The 17,085-nt window shown below is 34.0% G+C and overlaps 1 long non-coding RNA gene and 1 pseudogene across 4 annotated transcripts in view; one reads left to right on the plus strand and one right to left on the minus strand.

Moving 5' to 3' along the window:
- The window catches only part of LOC120600005 (uncharacterized), a 160,818-nt gene extending 147,980 nt beyond the window's left edge, over positions 1 to 12,838 (minus strand). For 3 of the 4 annotated variants that reach the window (XR_005652054.1, XR_005652056.1, XR_005652055.1), the window contains exons 1-2: positions 11,292 to 12,838; positions 8,557 to 8,703 (exon numbers count right to left, since the gene is read on the minus strand). This is a non-coding gene — a long non-coding RNA (uncharacterized LOC120600005). Of the gene's footprint in view, positions 1 to 4,946; positions 5,336 to 8,556; positions 8,704 to 11,291 lie in introns of those variants that run through there. The other variant, XR_005652058.1, reaches the window with a different exon arrangement.
- On the plus strand, positions 5,534 to 5,632 carry LOC120600127 (uncharacterized; annotated as a pseudogene).
- Positions 12,839 to 17,085: the final 4,247 nt, after the last annotated feature.

Below are 17,085 nucleotides of genomic sequence, written 5' to 3' on the forward strand. Positions count from 1 at the left end.
AGTCTTAAATGCTCAGTTAGCAAACTGGAGGCAGGGTTGTTGAAGGAAGCATTTTATTATTCACTTTTTATGTTTTTTTGTTTTGTTTTGTTTTGTTTTGGGTTTGATATCGGTTTAGTTCAAAGTGGCAAGTAACTATTTTCAAGTCCATATTAAATAGGTGCAATACTGTCAAGTTTACTTATAGGTATTCTAAGCATAGCTGATAAAAGCTCGAGTTAAAGGTGAAGTATTAAAATAAGAATTATTATGCAAAATCATTCTATGAATTGATATAACTATCATTTATAATACTATATTTCTTGAAAAAAGTTCTCTTTCTTTGGGACATTGATGTTTCTAATAATGATGCTATTTTAAGTCTTACCATTTAATTCTCATATTCCTAACAAAATAAAAATGAAAATTCCGCTCTTTCTCAGGACAGTAGCCTTCCTTAATTCAATCTCATAATAAATTGAAAAGAAATGTGTGAAATTTGGAGTACAGAGAAGGAAATTCATTGCTGCAAATATAATTTCTTTGTCTTTTAGAAAAAATCATAAGCATGTGTGGTTTTTTTTTGCCAGAAAATACCAGATTTTTAATGCATTCCATTAAGATACATGTCCTATAATTTGCAATACCTTTTAAAATAATGATATGCCCTCCCCCAAAGAATAAAAACCTAAAAGCTACATTCCAGGTATAAAAGTAAAATGCTGCTATTTTGATTACCATTTACATACACAAATACACATATACACTTCGCAATGAAGAAATTTCAGCTATAGTATCAAAGGGAAAGTGAAGTGGTCATTTAATAATGATTAGTTAAAATTTGAAGAACCGCACTCCATTATCAATTTAATTGTATATTACAAGATTTGAATAATTACCTAAAGGATTTTCACTCTTCCTATTCTACACACACACACACACACACACACACACATCTTTTTCAGCAAACCACTCAAAAAGCAATCCTTTTGAAAGGAATCATCTAGACAGAAACACTTAAGCATAAAAACTGCACTAACCAGAATATATCCTTATGCCGTACGAACTGGCTTTACATTATCTATATGAACATAAAGAGAAAACACAATGACAACATAAAAAAACAAGAATCATCTAAATTCTCTTGCAGCAATTGTTAAGTTAGCCATTCTTAACCTAAAAAAAATAAGATTTTGGAAACCACAAATTAATTGGAGCTAAAATGGTAGGTCAAAATATTGTGAAACAATCGAGAAAAAATTAAGTAAACATCACTGAAACCAGATACAATTTCCTATACCAGGCCTACATTATATTTTTAAAGAGAATAAAGTTGTTATAATATAGAAATTCATTGTAATCTAATATAAAAATAAGAATCAGCAGTAAAATTGGCCTTAAAATTCATGCATTCATTTATTCATTTACTAATCTATAGATACATTCATCAGACCTTTATTAAGCATCACAATGTTTACTGTGATAGACACTACACCTACAGAGATGAAGAAACAAAGTTCAAAATCCAGTAAGAGGACAAGTCAAGAAAAAAAAAAACAATTACAATAAGATGCAATGTGCACAATAAATTGTGAAGGTTTGTACACACTTTGAAAATTCTGATTCTTTCTAAGGAAAAAAAAAGGAACAACATGGGCTTTCAGGCATTTTGAATACTATATTCTGATTACAATATTAACTTTTTAAGTGAAGACAATGAAGAAACATCATCTATAATAACACAATCCAGTGACAATCTATGTTGACATTTTGTGTATACATGCTTCCTATCATTCAATGTGTGTATATATATGTATATATATATGTGTATACATATATGTATTATGTAAGATCTGTTATATATATACATATGCAAAATATGTACATGTGTTATACAAAATTGGAATCATACTGCATATACTTTTTAGTATATAGTAACATTTTTCCTTAAAACATTGAAATGCCTGCATAGGATTTTACAATATAGATGTATTATAAGCTAATTTAGCCATTCTCTGTGCTAGACATGTAGGTTTTTTCAAATTTCTGCTACCATACATAAGACAGATAAATATTCATCTACATTTTTGTGCACAACTCTTATTATTTACTTAGGACAATTTCCTAGAAGTACAACTTAGGGGACAAAAAATAAGAAGGTTTTCAGATACATATTGCCAAATTACTTTCCAGTAAGGTTAAACCAGTCTACACTTTTACAAGCAGTACATGAGCATTCTTATTTGCTACATCTCATCAATGCTAGTTAAAATTTATTAATATTTTAATTATATGCAATCCTTACTAAGAACAGGGTATTATAAGCTTAAATAATAAGAAAAGGATTGTTATAACAAGATAGTAATGAACGTTCAGCATACATAGGGACAACTTGAGATAGCGATGACTGAAAAAGAGAGGATTCAAGATTCAAATTCTCAAAAGAGAATGGCACGCACAGAAGAAAATGGACATCTGTAGATATATAATTATCCTTTACTTATTCAAAATGGTAACCAAACACAGAAGATTTAGAATTGAATTATATAACATAAAACAAGAAGAACCATAGGGAAAACTCACATAACCCAACCAAAATAAAGAAAACAGAAGGACAAGGAAGAAATGGAAACATCAAGCTACCAGAAAGCAAAAGATAAAATGGCTTTAAGAAGGCCTTATATTTCAATAATCACCTTAAATGCAAATGGACTTAACTCACCAATAAAAGGGCACAGAGTTGCAGTTTGGATCAAAAAACAAAACTTAACCATAGGCTGCCTCCAAGAGACACATCTTAGCACCAAAGACAAATATAGGCTCAAAGTGAGAGCGTGGAAAATGATATTTCAAGCAAATGGCATTCAGAGAAAAGGGGAGTAGCAGTACTAATATCAGATGAATTAGACTTTAAAATAAAAAAGCTAAAGAAATATTTTGAGGGACACTTTAGAATGATAAAGAGAATCATGAACCAAGAAGACATAACACTCATTAATATCTACGTTCCTAGTCAGAGAGTCACAAAATATGAGAGCAATTACTAACAAAACTTAAAGGAGAAACAGACCAAAACACTATCACAGTAGGGGACCTAAATACCCCATTGTCCGATATGGACAGATCATCTAAACAAAAAATCAATAAGGAAATAGCATCCTTAAATGACCCATTAGACCAAAGGACATAATTGACATTTACAGAGCCTTCCATTCTGAAACAGCTGCTTATACATTCTTCTCTAGTGAACAAGGAACATTCTTAAGAATCGACCCCATACTAGGACACAGAGATAGCCTCAACAAATATAGGAGGTTTGGAATCATACCAACCATATTCTCTGATAATAATGCTCTGAAACTAGAGATCAACTGCAAAAATAAATCAGGAAGAATCACAAATACATGGAGATTAAACAACATGCTACTGAAAAATAATTGGGTCAGAGAAGAAATAAAAAGAGAGATCAAGAGATACATAGAAACTAATGATAATAATAGGACAACATATCAAAACTTTTGGGACACGGCAAAGGCAGTCATAAGAGGAAAGTTCATATTATTACAGGCCTACCTCCAAAACCAAGAATGAGCCCAACTAAACAACCTAATGCTTCATCTTTAAAAATAGAAAAGGAAGAACAAATGAAGACTAAAGTTAGCAGAAGGAAAGAAAAAATTAGAGCAGAAATAAACAAAATAATAAAAAAAAAGCAATAGAAAAAAATAAATGTGACAAAAGAGCTGGGTCTTTGAGAAAGTTAATAAAATGGACAAACCCCTGGCTAGACTCACTAAAGAAAAAAGAGAAAGGACACAAACAAAATCAGGGATGAAATTTGAGGAAATTACCACTGATATCGCATAAATACAATGGATCATTCAAGAATACTATGAAAAAGTATATAACACCAAATTTAATAACCTAGATTGAATCAAGAAGAACTAGAAAATCTAAATAAAACAATTAGCAGTATGGAAATTGAAACAATAATCAAAAACCTACCAAAAAGTAAATGTCCAGGACAATATGGCTTCACCAGTGAATTTTACCAAACATTCAAAGAAGATTTAATACCTATTCTCTTCAAACTCTTCTAAAAAATAAAAGAGGAGGCAATACTTCCCAACTCATTTTATGAGACCCATATTACTCTGATACCAAAACCTGCAAAGATAACACAAAAAAAGAAATCTACAGACCAATATCTCTCATGAACACAGATGCAAAAATCCTAAATAAGTTACTAGCGAATCAAATACAGCAACATATTCAAAAGATTATACACCACAATCAAGTGGGCTTCATCCCAGAGGCACAGGGATGATTCAGCAAATCGATTAATGTGATACACCACAGAAACAAATTAAAAAATAAGTATCATATGATCATATCAATAGATGCAGAAAAAGCCTTTGATAAGATACAGCATCTATTTATGATCAAAACACTTAACAAAATTGGTATAGAAGGAAAGTACCTTAACATAATAAAGGTCATCTATGACAAACCATCAGCCAACGTTATACTTAATGGTGAAAAACTAAAACTTTCCCTCTAAGATCAGGAACAAGGCAAGGCTGTCCATTATCGCCACTGTTATTCAATATAACATTGGAAGTTCTAGCGAGTGCATTCAGGCAAGAGAAAGATATAAAAGGCATCCAAGTAGTAAATGAAGAAGTCAAACTTTCACTATTTGCGGATGATATGATTCTCAATATAAAAAACCCTAAAAACTCCACATGAACACTACTAGAAAGAATAATCAAATACAGTAAAGTCTCTGAAAACAAAATCCATACTTCAAAAATCCATAGCGTTCCTATACTTTAATAATGAAATGTTAGAAAAAGAAGTGGGAAAATTAATTCTTTTTGCAATTGCAACAAAAGTTATAAAATACTTAGGAATAAATTTAACAAAACATGTGTAATCTGCAGCCCGTGTTGTTGAGTCTGACTTACCTCTGAAAGTTGAGATGAAATTGAGAAACTTTACAGTCCACCCTACCACAATCCTAAATGGAGTTTAATGTTACTTGAGAGTAGCTTACTAGGATAAGGCAGGGGTGCCTAATTCCTTGTTTTGTTTTAAATCAAATGTCAGTCAGATAAAATACATTTGAATGTTACATTGCCTCCAAAGAAACAGAAAACAATTCTCTGACTGAGGTGATTTGAAACAGCATCTGATATGATTTGTTAACAATTCTACTAAGAAATAGATGTTTCAAATCAGTGTTCAAACCATTCCAGAAAGTTGTCGTTGCCTTGTCTAAGTCAGTCAAGATATGAATAATAACTGAGAGGCACAGAGTAACTAAAAATATATCTACCACAAGAAGGATACACAATAAAGGTTTAACAGTTTTTTTTGTTTGTTTGTTTGTTTTTTTAAAAAAAGCCTGTTACTGTCCAGGAAAACTTAAAAAAAAAAATTCTCTCTTTTGACTCCAAGCAGAATGGAAAGAAGTTTTCAAGTTTGCCCTGTCTTTGGCTGCATGCCACCCAAAAGCATTCATCCATTACTAAACTAAAAGTGACTTCACAGTGCTCAATTCAGCAGCATATATAATTGAAATGATTCAGAGAATATTACCATGGCCTCTGCAAAGGGTGACACGCCAATTCATGAAACATTTCATAATTTTGAAACAGACATTTTCATATATTATGCTATAAGTGAAAATGGTAAAACTCTATAATGGTGAGTCTAGTATTATGTTCCAAAATTGCAGATGTATTTACCCCTTGATCCAGCAATCCCAAGTCTACAAATTTATCATTTAGGAATACTTTCACACATATGAAATGATGTATTTACAAGATTTTTCACCAGGCATTGTTTTTGATTGCAAAGGATTAGAAAAATACAAAAGTCTATCAAGTGAGAACCAATTAAATAAACTTTGTTACATCTATACAATGGACTATAATGCAGACAGAAAAAAATGAGGATGTTCTTTACATATTGATATAGAAAGATATCCAAATATACAATAAAAATACTGCTTCATGGTATAGAACAATGGTATATCTTAGGTTAACTTTTATATAAAAAAGAGGACATGATAATATATATTTATATTTGCTTGTATTTGCATAAAGAAACAAAACAAACTAATAAAATGATTACCTATAGCAGACATAGAAAATTATAGTCAGCAGGTCTGCTGCCTATTTTTATAATAAAGTTTTATTGAAACACAACCATACCATTTGTTTCTGTGTTGTCTATGGCTTCTTTTGCACTACAATGGCAGAATTGAGTAACAACAACAGAGACCACATGGCATGCAAGCCTAAAATATTTATTACTTGGCCTTTTACAGGAAAAGTTTGCCAATTCCTGACGTACAGAGTAGGAGGAATGGATAGGGATAGAGACAGAAGTAAGATTTCTCAATGTACACACTCTTTTATATCGCTTGGTTTTTCTACTTACGAATGGATATATTGCCTTTTTATAAAAATAAAAACAAAATCAATGAAATCTTATTTGCATCTTCTGGGTAAGAAACAGTAATAAACCTAGAGGAGGAATTTGTGTTTCTGCTTGGAGTCGCTGTAGTTATTTCTTAATAAATATTTGTGAAATTAAAAATATTCAATTTACATAATTAATTTTTAAATGAAAAAATTACATTATGGTTATTTCCTATGTTGCACTTTCAAAAATTACCTACATACACAGTAGCCTGAAGTGCTCCTCTTTGACTACTTCATACACATATATGGAGTGTACTAAGCACAAAGCACTTTGCTATGTCGGTGGTAAAAATTATAATTGTTGATATTATGATTAACACTTAATCTAATATATATTGAGTTCTCATTATGTCACATACTGTTTTTGAGCTTTATATATTGTGTCACTTAATCGTCACAACGTCCCAAATTTATAACTTCAACCCAGTCTTCTTTACTGAATTTTAGACTCATAAAGCCAACTGCCTACTCAACTTCTCCACTTGGATGTTGAAACTGAGGGTCCTTATGACTTTAAGTTTAACTTTAAATCCTAGCTCTAGAAATTGCCTCTCTCCCCACTCCCTCCCTCTCTCTCTCTGTCTCCCTCTGTCTCTCTCTCCCTCTCTCTCCTTCTCCTTCTCAATAGATAGTTAGATATAGATATATAGAAATAGATAGATATACAGATAGATAGATATCCTTCAGAGGCCTAGCCTTTCCCCCAAATAATCAACAACCCCTCCAAAACAGAAAAAGACAGTAGTTCAGACCTAATGATCACAAGGTCCAGACCTCTGGCAGGCTAAAGATAACATCTTGACCTAAGTTATGTTTCAACTCCTGAGCCTAAGGTGGAACAACCTCCTGGCTACTTTCCCATGAAACCAGACAAAAGGACACAAACAGACCTCAGAAATGTCCTCAAGATCTAAAGAAATTATTTATTTCCCTTACCTCACCTCTGACCAATCATCTCCCAGCAAGACTGGAAACTCCTAACCCACAGTGTCTTGTGATTTTTTTCCTATATAATCTGTAACCTACATGCCATCAGAGAGTTTGGGCTTTTCAACATTAGCTTCCCTGTTCTCCTGGGTGGCGCAATTCATAATAAAATAGCCAATCTTTTTCTACTGCAATTCTCAGCGTTTAGTATTTGGCTCTAGTTGTGCTGGATGGATGAACTCTTTTTGTTTGATAATGGTATCTAATAGACATCTCAAACTCTATTCCCCCAAAACTAAACTGTGGATCTTTCTCCTCGCACATATACCTGCTCCATCCATAGGCTTCTTCAGCTGGTTAGGTAGCAATTATATCCTACTAGATTCTTAGTGGAAACACTCAGAGTCTTCCTTAACCTATCTTTTCCTCTCACATGGCATGTCTCAACTATAAAACGACCTATAAAATTACCCATAAAAATTGTCTAGAATCTCACTATTTCTCACCATATCCACTACTACCACCCTGTTCTGATATTCTGGGCCACCATCATCTCTCGGTTTACTATGACAGCATCCTTACTGATTAACTTGTTTCTCCTCTTGTCCCTTTACAATCTATTTCCAACATAGTAGTCATAATTATCTCTTTAAATGTAAGGTTGACTGTGTTACTTCTCTTCTAAGTACCCCACAGTGGCTCTCATTTTCATTCTGAGTAAAAGCCATTGTCCAAGTCTTTATTCATCTGAGGCCTACCCTGATCATCTATCTGAAAGAAAAATTCTATGCTCCTAATTCCCACACCAGCCCTACCCATTGACTTACCCTGTTCTATAATTTATGTTTTCATATAATTTTCATCTTTTAACAGTATATCATTTTCCCTATTTATATGTTTTGTTTATCTGTCCATGTAGCAAAAATAAAACTCTCAAATATTTGTTGAATTAATGAACAATTTCTTGGGATGTAGGTATTATTTCTTCCCCCATTGTACAGAAGAGGAAACAAAGGCTCAGAAAGGTTAACTGTTTTGCCTCATGGTCAGAAAATTAATCAGAGAAAGGGCAGATAATTAAACCCAAGTACTTCAGACTCTAAAACTTAACCACCCAACATCTTCATGCAATTTATAGTATAGTGCCGGTCATACTAACCTGTGTGTATATTGTTCAGGCACAATGGTAGTTGTGAAGCAGGGTCATCTGTTGTCATAGACTTTGAATATAGCTCTCCAGAGAACACAGCAAAAGCAAGTGATGAAATGGTGTCATCTAGGTTGGCAGTTTCTGATATACTCTAACCTGGATGATGGGAAAAAGGAATACTTGAAGAGTTTTACCATCAACCTACATTTTCTTCTTCACTTATTCTGCACAATTGTGTTAATGATTCTTAGGCCAAGTCAAATAAAACATTTCCAACTGCCTGAATTGCAGAGTCATTCCATGAGTAAATTCCATTAAAATTTCATGCCAAGGCATGGTGTGAGTATTTAGGCAATGTCCTTTGGGCAAAAGAGCCCCAGGAAGTAGAAACCTTTGCTAAATGTGAATTAAGACTAAGACTTCAGCATCTCCCTTCAGGTAGGCTCCAACTTCTAATGCAGCCTAAGGGGCAGAGAGTGCACTGAAGGAATTCACAAAGTTTTCACAAAATTACCATGACCTAGTAATTCTGCTCTCTTATAAATGCCTACTGAATGTTTTACGTAGTGAAAGCATTTATAGGATGGTGACACTCAGAATATGCTTATAGTGCAGCTCCTCCTGGGATAGGGGACTGGTGGGCTCTACGGAATTTGCCCTTTATACTTCCATGTAATTTGCCATTGATTGCTCAATGCCCAGTGGAAGTAACTAGGCCAGAGCCTTTTAAACTAGGTCCTTAGGACTCCTAAGGTGCTTACTAAATTTTGCATGATATTTTATGGGTGAACTTAAGACTACAGATGCTTTTATAAAGTGCTAATATTTTTAAAAATAACTTTTTGTGATTCTTAATTCTGTATCCTGTCTTTACCTCATCTCTCTCTCTATCTAGATAGATAGGTAGATAGATAGATAGATAGATAGATAGATAGATAGATAGATAGATAGATAGATAGATAGATACAGATGATAGATAGATAGATGGATAGATATATATATAGAGAGAGAGAGAGAGAGTGAGAGATATATAGATTTTTTTTTTTTTGCCTGTAGAGCAAGCGATAGAATATAGTGGCTTAGAAAACTGATCCTAGAACCAGAATACTCGAATTCAAATCCTGACTCAGCCATTTACTATGAATTCTTGGGCTCATTAGTTAACCTCATCAATCTGTTCACTCATTGGTAAAATGGGCTATTTTGAGAATTCAATGGATGTATCTAAAATGTTTAGTACAATACTGACATATAGTACTTCTATTTTTTATATGCTCTCAAGTATGAGACAGTACAATGAGAGGAAACATAGTCTTGGAATCGGCAGGCATGGTTCTAGAATCCCAGCTTTATCATAGACCACCGTGCAACTTTAAGTTAGGCAACTTAATTTCTGCCCCTGCCCCCCACACCCACCAATTTATTTTACCATTGCATGAGAAGATTGAACTAAACAATCTCTAAAGTTTTTTCCAGTTCTAACAATTAATAATGTTCTATGATACTCTTTAATAAGGATCAATCCAGAAAAATGTTATAATACAATAGTTTTTACTTCTAGGCCTAAAATACATTTTACTTCACAAGGAATGCTGTAGAAAGAAAAATAAATAAATTTTATTATAACACACATAAGATCTATTCTTCGTTTTACTGCCTCGATGTTTACCTTCTTATTTCGGATTACACTACCACTGTTGAAATGGCTCATTGGTTACAAACCAGCATGGATTTTGCTTCTTGACAATTCGTTTTATAAAAAAGAGATGTATTATCAAACTACACCACTCATAATTCAACATGTTTTTCTCTTCAATATGAAGGTTATTTCACTTTTTAAAAAAATACAAATCTTTGAATTAGAAAACAAATGAGTGATGCCCTGTATCGTCTCATAATGAATTTACCATCTACTAGTTCTTGGAAAGAAACTAAAATTGAGTTGAGATGCTTCTCATTTCATTTTGTGAAAGTGACCTGATCCAACTAGAGACAGAAATGGGAGAAGGGTGTTCTTCTGTGTAGATCTAAATTCCCTAACCATTTGTAACTGGTCAGCTTTAAGAATGCAAAGCTCTGTATTAGTTAGCTTTATTGTGGTAACAGATAACCCAAGAATATCAGTGGTCTACAATGACAAATTTTTTCCTCAATTACATTACATGTTAGCTGAAAATTTGCAGTAGCTCTGGTGTTGTTCCACATGACTTATGCCGTCCTGGATCCAGGCTGAGAAGCGGACTCCAATCTGGACCTACTATGCTCCTGGCAGAGTGGGAGCGGAGCAAGAGAGCTAATAAAACCACATTATGACTTTCAGAGCTTTTCCTTAGAACTTGTACTGTCAATTGTGTTCATATTTGTTTAGGCAAAGCAAAACAGCAAATCACATGGCCTAACCTGATATCAACAAGTCAAGGAAGTATACTTCTTCCACACAAAAAGTATAGCAAATCACATGAGAATGACCAGGTATATAAACTCCTCTCACAAAGAAGGGCCAGGGAGTAATTAAGAACAATGATCCTAACTACCACCTCTGCTAAGTCATAAATGTTTATTTTTCTTTCTTCCACATGGAAATATACTCATAAATTTAGTTCATTTCTTCTGTTTGCTAGTTTGGTAAACTCTATGAGGACAAGGCCATGTCTATTTTACTGATCTGTCTTCAGCACTATGCTTGATACATAGTAGTGTTCAAAAAGTGTTTAATTAATGAATTAAGGAATAAACTGAAATACCTTTAATGAATGGCATATTTCCTTTTTATTTTAAAGGAAATTACCCATGAATTGATGAAAGGCTCAGAAGTGGATTCAATGGCCTGGGTCTACTGGATGGCAGTTTTCTTTTTCTCTCTGACCTGACATGTCTGTGTTCTGTAGAACTGTGGAGAAATAAATTTAATTAAAATGAAGCTTATGGTTTGTGGTGATATTTAGAGTCGATTAACAATTAACTTCTCATAAGAAACGTAATGCCCCAAAGTTCTTTTCCTGTGTTGTGAATCATTTTCCATGTAGTTGGCTGACATCTCCTTGACAAAACAAAAAGAGGCATATCTTTCTAGGCCAATGTTCCCCTTGTTAAACATTTATACCCACCCACTAAAAGAGAAAATTTTGAAATTAATAGTTTTATATTATGTTGGCTTGATGCTATTCTGGAAAAAATAGGATTTTATCCACAAGTTGAAAACAAACTGCCATTATTTCAAGAGAAACACTGTCTTTGTTATACCTTGAATTTTATAGCATTTTTCTCTCTTTTTCCTGAGCTTTTGAATATGTAATAATCATCAATATATCCAAGGAGGTAGGGATCATTATCTCCGTTGTAATGATGATAATGTTAAGGAAGACAAAATGACTTGCTGAGGGCAGAGTGAGTCAGCTAGTCAGAAACAAAATCCTGGTTTCCTAATTAACAGGCTGGCAGTCTCACTGCCCAGGCTTATTGTTTCAATTCATGTCCCGTGGCACAGTTGTGGGAACTTGGATAAAATGATAATATTATTCTGCATTGTTGCAGCTCTAGTGAGCTCCTACTGCCTCAATTAATTTGCTGACTATAATTACATATTAATAATCCTGAAAACCAGCAAAAATGGGAATAAAGTCATGAAGATGCATATTCATATAATCATTTGCCATGCTATTTATAGCTTCTTAGAAAACACACACTCTAAAGGTAGCACACAGCCAGAGTACAGAATACAGGACACTATAAAATTTTAAATTTTATAATTATAAAATTTTTAATCTTTTAGCAGGAAATGAAATGAGACATCTCTTGCAGAGTTCTTAATCTTTTTAGTAAACCTAGTTAAGTTTTATTTCTTCTTTTCTTTGGGAAAAAGGCTTTCTCCCTCAAATAATTGCCCTGAAACTGGTGACTCAGACCCTCTGGCTATTGATAAGAGTCATTGGCCCATTGTTAGCAGAAATGGTGTTAGGCCAGGCAGGACTCTTAGCATCTGAGAGGAGAGGGGACTTTAGGCCAAAGATCTTTTTATTCTTTAAGAAATATTTTAACCAAGACTGTTTCCCTTTATTCATTTAATAGGCAAATCAATAATATAAATTAATAGATATATGATTGAAATAACAAGTTCGCATTTTTTCATTGTCTAGGGACTGAGGCGGCACTTCAGCGGGAAACCCAAGATCCCACCCTGACTAAGGCAGAAAAAATAATAGCTCTATGAAACCCCAATAGGCAGGGACTACAACCCTTCTCAGCAGGAAGTAGATACAGAATAAGAGACCTGCCATCCTTCCACATCCATACTAATACTAAGGGGTTCATGGCTCTTAGAAAAGACTTAGGCAGGAAAGTTAGTTATGGGGTTTCAGGTCTGCCTGAAATGACACTAGGTCATCCTATCCTAGAAGGGGTCCACCCTAGTCTGCCCACAATTAAGCAAGCCAGAAGACATTTTTGGGCTAAAAGTAACTCATAGAAAGAAACAAGTAAGCAGAAAATTGAGTACTAGTTTCAGCCAGTCACTCGCACATGCACAATAAAGACCTCAACAATCTTCAATTTACCTGAGCCTCATTATACCATCATTATAATATGATGCATATGCCCAGAAGTTCATTAATATCATTATAACAGACTTAATTCTGAGAACGAACATGCGCAGAAAGCAAATTATGAATCACTGAGTCCTGTCAATCTTAGTTGTCAATTAAGGAAGCCCACCCCTCTAAGAAAAGTAACCACCCTCAGCAAATAGGGATAAAAACCTTAAAGGCATGTTACCAGTCCTTTTGAGCCATGCTTTTCTTGCTCGGGCCTGTTTCCACATCTGGAAGTGTATTTTCCCTTCTAAAAAAGCTTTTATTATCTGCTATATTTTGGTATCTTGCTCAATTCTTTGTTCAAGACATCAAGAACTTGGACAATGCACCGCAAGAGGATCCCCACTCTCCAGTAACACATATATGCTGCAACTGCCATGTAGGATGAAAATCCAGTGTGTGAGGGGCAAGGAAAACAGAGAGCTCATTTTCTTTTCTTCCCTCCTTTTTTTTTTTTACTTTTTATCCCTCTTTATACATATGGACAGTTGAAACACAAAGTTGCTATTGGCCATTTTGACCTAAACAGAAATGCAATTCTCCTATTACTATACTAGAATAATCACTTTATTCTCACTTCACCCCTTGGCTATTCAATCTTGAGTGAAAGTAAGAAAATTTGTAGTGAAGAAAAGAAGGTTTTTTGTTTTTGCAGTTTTATTACAGAGTAGAGCCTGAGTGTCATGTTTCCTCTATCGCCAATTTTTCTCTCTCTTTCTACTGGATTTTTTTTACTAATATTTAAACTTGAGGAGAAAAGGGAGGAGGAGGAGAGAGAGAGAGAGAGAGAGAGAGAGAGATGAAGAATATCCTGATACCATTTTTTCTATTCCAACTATGCCTAATGTTTCTCTTTCTTTTTATCGCAAAACTCCTTAAAAGTGTGAGGCATACCAGCCATTTCTAGTTTATTTTCTTTTTATCTTGAATCCACTTTAGGCAGGTTTTGCTATGATCTGTTCATTAAATAGTTTGTGTTAAGGTAACCAAAAAGGTCCATATTGCTAAATTCAATGATCAATACTCAGTGCTCATGCTAATTGACCTTTCAGCAGCATTTGACATAGTTGGTAGTCCATCCTCCTCCAAGTTCAGTTCTTTGAATTATTTTCAGGATGCCATACACTTTTAACTTTTTTCCTACCTCACTGTCTACTCTTCCATATCCTCTGCTTATTCCTTCTTATCACGCAGATCTTAAGACACTGAAGTGCCAGAGGGCTCGGTACTTGGTTTTCTTCTCCTATAGAATAAATCCCAAATGAGTATCTCCAGCCTAGATATCTTGTCTGAAATTCAGGCTAATATAGTCAGCTGTGTATTTTATGTCCTTACCTGAATATTTAATAGGCAATCTCAAACTCAACATATTCAAAATTGATGTCTTGATATACTACTGTAAATCTGCTATTTCAGAAGTTTTCCTCATTTCAGTTATTGGTGAAGCAATTCTTCTAGTTTCTTAGACCATATCCTTAGATTTGTCTGTTTCCTTCACACACCAAATCCAAATCCATCAGCAAGCAAATTCTCTCTGCCCTACTTTCAAAATACAGAATATCCAGAATCTTACCATCTTTCATCACCTCCACTGCCTGTACTCTGGTCTTTTATTATTGCTTTAGCATTCTAACTGATCTGCCAGCTTCCATCTTTGTCTCCTTTCCATCTTTTCTCAACACAGCAGTCTGAATGATCCTGTTAAAACCAAAGCCAGCTCATGTCATAACCTTACTTCAGAGTCGTCCAATGAATGAAGAGAAAATTTAAAACAACAACAACAACAACAACAACAAAATTTTGAAAGGCTTCTAATACTACTCCAAGTAAAAGCCAAAGTAAATCGATACAGAATCTATCTCCCTGTTATCTATCTGACATCATCTCCTACTACTCTCCTCATTTCTCACTGTACTCCAACTGTTTCCAAAAACATACACCAGGTACAGATCTGCTTAATGGCTTTGCACTTATTATTTTTTCTACCTGGGAAGCTCTTCATCTAAATATCTACAAAACTTACTCCCATACTTCATCCATGTCTTTATTCAACAGTCAACTTAGGCTTTCTCTGGCCATCTGATAAAAAATTGTAAACTTTATTTTTTCCCTCTATACTTATTACCACCTAGAATATTATATATTTTAATTTTATGTTGTTTATTTCCTGTCTCTCTCCACTAGGTTAGGAAAGTTAGAGATACTGTTTTTGTTGTGTCTACTGCTGGCACATAGAAGTGCTTATTCATATTACTTGAATGAGTGAGCAAATGAATGAATGTATTTTGGGACAATAACAAACTACATTTTATATAATGCCACAATCAGCTTCTACTGTATAATAAACCATCCCCAAATTTAGTGGTTTGAAACAACAACTATTTATTTAGCTCATGATTTTATTTATTAACAATTTTGTTTGAACTCAAACTAGAGTGTTCTGGTCCTGGCAGGGATAACTAACACATTTTAGTCAGCAGCAGGTCAGCTAGGTAGTTTTCCTTCTTAAATTAAGCTTACTGCAAGTGAAGCAAACATTAACAACTAGGCTACATCCTGTCATCGTTGAGAGTGCTATTCCAAACTGCTAGCTGGACAGGGTTCTGAGAGAGAACAAGGGTTCTGGGAGAAGTGTGCAAGACTTCTCAAGACCCAGGCTGGGAATAGGCACATTAGTTCAGCCATATTCTATTGATCAAAGACAGTCAAAGAATAACCCAAATTCAAGGAATGGGAAAATAAAGTACTCTTCTTTCTTTAAACTGTATTTATTTCTCTTAGCATGATAATCTCAAGATCCATGCATGTTGTTGCAAATGGCAGTATTTTATCTTTTCTTATGGCTCAAATATTCCATTGTATATACGTACATCTTTATCCAATCGTCTATCAAAGGAAACTTCGGCTATTTTCATGACTTGGCCACTGTGAATAATGCTGCTATGAACATTGGGGTGCATATATCTTTGCGAACAAATGTTTTCAAGTTTTTTTTTTTTAGTAAATATCCAGAAGAATGAATGTTAGATCATATGGGTATTCTATTCTTAATTTTTTGAGGAACCTCCATACTGTTTTCCATAGTGGCTATACCAATTTATATTTCCGCCAGCACTGTATGAAGGTTCCTTTTTTCCCACAACCTCTCCAGCACTTGTTATTACATGTCCTGTTGATGATAGCCATTCTAACAGGTGTGAGATGGAATCTTATTGTGGTTTTGATTTGCATTTCCCTAGTACCTAGTGAAGTTGAGCATCTTTTTATGTCAGTTGGCCATTTGTATGTCTTCTTGGGAGAAGTGTTTGTTCAGATCCACTGCCCATTTTTTTAATAGGATTATTTGTTTTTTATTGTTGAGTTGTGTGAGTTCTACATATATTTCAGATATTAGGCATTTATCGAAGGCATTATTGCAAATATCTTCTCCCATTCGGATGGTTGCCTCTTTGTCTTGTTGATGCTTTCATTTGCTGTATAGAAGCTTTTTAATTTGATATAGTCTCATGTATTTATTTTTACTTTTACTTCCTTTCCTTTGAGGTAAAATTTACAAAGTCCTCTCCAATTCCAAGATCCATGAGTTTGGTATCTATGTTTTCTTCTATGTAATTTATTGTTTCAGGTCTTATATTCAGGTCTTTGATCCATTTTGAGTTAATTTTGGTATATGGTGACAGATAGCAGTGTACTTTCATTCTTTTGCATGTGGCTTTCCAGTTTTCCCAGAACCATTTATTGAAGAGGATTTCCTTTCTCCATTTTATGTTTCTGGATCATTTGTTAAAAATTATTTGCCCATATATACAGGGGTTTATTTCTGGACTCTTAATTCTGTTCCATTGGTCTAGGTGTCTGTTTTACTGCCAATATCATGCCATTTTGATTATTGTTACTTTATAATATAATTTGAACTCAGGTAGAGTGATAATGCTGGCTTTGTTTTTTT

This window comes from Pteropus medius, unplaced genomic scaffold, assembly GCF_902729225.1.
Source record: "Pteropus medius unplaced genomic scaffold, Ma_sr-lr_union100, whole genome shotgun sequence".
NCBI classification, from domain to species: domain Eukaryota; kingdom Metazoa; phylum Chordata; class Mammalia; order Chiroptera; family Pteropodidae; genus Pteropus; species Pteropus medius.